The sequence below is a fragment of the Mus pahari genome, chromosome 17 (genome assembly GCF_900095145.1).
Source record: "Mus pahari chromosome 17, PAHARI_EIJ_v1.1, whole genome shotgun sequence".
NCBI lineage: Eukaryota > Metazoa > Chordata > Mammalia > Rodentia > Muridae > Mus > Mus pahari.
In genome coordinates, this window is record NC_034606.1 from 47203783 (window position 1) to 47207112 (window position 3330).

Below are 3330 nucleotides of genomic sequence, written 5' to 3' on the forward strand. Positions count from 1 at the left end.
GTAAATGGTGCTCTGCACCTCGGGTCAGTAACTCCTTTTTCTCTCTTCCACACAACCCCAGCACACATCATTCTGCCTTCTGTTTCTGTGACTTGACAGGGTACAATCATGCACCATCTTTCTATGACTGACTTTAGACTTCAAGGATCCTTCACATTCAGCAGGCCTCACAGTAGCTCTTTATGGTCGAAATGTAGGAATAAACGCTGCTCATCCAGAACTCAATGGTTTTTCTTTGGTTTCAATTACAGTAGATAATTTTGGTCCAGAAACTTTACATGGAAAATTCCAGACATGAGCAATTTGCAGCTTTTGAACTCTTCCATTCGGAGGAGTCTCACTAAATCTCTTGTATTCTTCCCTATCCAGCTCATGTTGGAGGCAATAGGGGGTTCCTTGTCCCACATGTTCATTACTAGAGACATTTTAAGAGTCTATGATGGGACTGGAGAGAAGGCTCAGTGGTTAAGAGCTCTGACTGCTCTTCCAGATGTCCTGAGTTCAATTCCCAGCAACCACATGGTGGCTCACAACCATCTGTAATAGAATAAGATTCCTTAGTCTGGTATGCATAAAAACCGAGCACCTGTATGTATTAATGTATTAAATAAATAAATCTCTTTTTTCCCTCCTTGTTTTTTTTTCTTTCTTTCTTCTTCTCTTCTTCTTGCTCTGGCTCCTCTCTCTCTCTCTCTCTCTGGCTCCTCTCTCTCTCTCTCTCTCTCTCTCTCTCTCTCTCTCTCTCTCCTCTCTCTCTCTCTCTCTCTCTCTCTCTCTCTCTCTCTCTCCCACTTGCTCTGGCCCAAAGATTTATTTATTTATTTTATGTATGTGAGTGCACTGTAGCTGTCTTCAGACACACTAGAAGAGGGCATCGGATTNCATTACAGATGGTTGTGAGGCACCATATGGTTGCTGGGATTTGAACTCAGGACCTCCGGAAGAGCAATCAGTGCTCTTAACCACTGAGCCATCTCTCCAGCCCCTAACTAAATATTAGAGAGAGAGAGAGAGAGAGAGAGAGAGAGAGAGAGAGAGAGAGAGACTGTAGTATCACAGTCCCTGTGTTCAAGGAGGAAGGTGGTAGTGTCCCATATCCCAATGCCCACATTCCTCCTCAGGCCGGCATCATCCTGTGGAGGCATCACGTGTAACATTATGTGGAACAGTAAGAATCCGAGAGAAGGATTCCACATTCCAAGAATTTTCAAGGAAGTGTTATGTTACAATCGTTATTAGCTATTATTAATTATTACTGTGCTTGATTTACAAAATAAACATTGTAGGTGCTGGGGTGATGGCCCAGAGGTTAAGCACTCTTGTTATAGCTCTTCCAGAGGACCCGCGTTCCATCTCTTACATCTATGCTGGTTGACCATCAGCATTAGGTGTGTCATTTAATGCAGTTAGGACTGCTCCCGTAGTCTTGGAGGATGTCAGAGCTCTGTAGATATCAATAGGGGGAAGCTATTCTCCATACACCAAGGAAATACAGGCCCCGCCCCCAGGAACGGAAGTTGCCTCCGCCCATCCGTTATCTTCTCCCCTGGGCTCCGCCCATCCCACCCCCACCTCTGCAGCTGTCATGGCGGCCTGGCGGTTAAGTGTGTGCGCTCGCAGCCTTGCCGCAATTCGAGGGCTCCAGGCTGCCCCACTTCGCTGGAAATCCAGCTCCTCCAGGGCTGTGATCGCCCGGTCCGCTGCGGCCAGAAAGAAGCAGGAAGAACCAGAACCGACCGTGCAGTGGATGGAGGACCCGGATCCCGAGGACGAGAACGTGTTCTTGAAGAACCCGGACTTCCATGGTTACGACGACGACCCGGAGGTGGATGCCTGGAATATGCACGCCGTCTTCTTCTTTGGTGTTTCCATCGCCCTGGTCCTTGGCACTACCTTTGTGGCTTATGTGCCCAACTATAAGATGATCGAGTGGGCCCGCCGGGAAGCTAGGATGCTGGTGAAACAGCGAGAAGCCAGTGGCCTCCCCATCATGGAGTCCAACTATTTTGACCCCACCAAGATCAACCTGCTGGAGGACGACTGAGTGGGGCTTAAGCAGCGCTACTCTGCCCGTTTTCCTGTTGACTCCCCAGAGAATCTACCCAAGGGATTGAAAGAAAAAAAAAAAAAAAAAAAAGAGTGTTACTCCAGCTAGGCCTGTCAGTCATTTGGCCAAGGGACCACACCTCGGGAAGACTGATTGACCTAAAACTAGGCTAAAGAGATCGGAGGGACAATTATCTCCTTAATGAGATAATGTATTTTCCTATGCATAAACTCTGTCCTGGCTCTGTCCCCCACTTGTGGTCTGCGCACTTCCTGGAGTCCTAAGTTCCAAAACGTAGCTTTCTTTTCCCCTTCTTTTGAATACTTGCCAATGTCTGGGCTTTTTTTTTGTTTTCTTTTTTCTTTTTTTCTTCTATTGATGTACTGATGTACTGGGCTCTCTTGCTTTATTTGTATCCCCCTCTTCTGTTACTGCCATGGGGGCTGCTTGGGAGCTCCATTACTAAACTTCATAACTAACCCAAGAAGGCGTGACTTTCTCCATATTTCTTCTGGAATTGACCAGGATTTTCAGGTTGCCTGCCCCGCTATGTTTCTTTTAAACTCTAATAAAATGGTTCTTAAGCTTCCCTGAGTCCATTCTTAAATTATTTTTGTATGGTTTACTATAAGTTATGTATATACTGGGCTGGTGAGATGGCTCAGTGGGTAAGAGAACCCGACTGCTCTTCCAAAGGTCCCGAGTTCAAATCCCAGCAACCACATGGTGGCCCACAACCATCCGTAACAAGATCTGACTCCCTCTTCTGGAGTGTCTGAAGACAGCTACAGTGTACTTACATATAATTAATAAATAAATCTTAAAAAAAAAAAGAAAGAAAAAACAAAACAAAAGAATTATTTAAAAAAAGTTATGTATATACTTGTGTCTCTATGTGGGTATATGTGAGTGCAGATGGGGGGTGGGTGTGGGGAGAGGGGCAGAGGCCTCAGACCCTCTGCAGCCGGAGTTGGGAATAGAACTGGGGTCTTCTACAAGAGAGCTGTATGCTCTTGCATTGAGCCATCTATACAGCTGCCATGTGGTTTTGTTTTTTTTTTTTAATAAGATTATTTATTTTATATGAGTACACTGTAAACACACCAGAAGAGGGCATACAATCCCATTACAGATGGTTGTGAGCCACCATGTGGTTGCTGGGAATTGAACTCAGGACCTCTGGAAGAGTAATCAGTGCTCTTAAACACTGAACCATCTCTCCAGCCCTACACTGATTAATTTTAAACAAGCCAATCAATTTATTTGTTTTTTAATTTATTTTG

At 45.3% G+C, this 3330-nt stretch overlaps 1 pseudogene; it reads left to right on the forward strand.

Annotated features, from left to right (window-relative positions):
• The first annotated feature begins 1585 nt into the window (after positions 1-1585).
• LOC110335340 lies at positions 1586-2044 on the forward strand (annotated as a pseudogene).
• The last annotated feature ends 1286 nt before the right edge of the window (positions 2045-3330 follow it).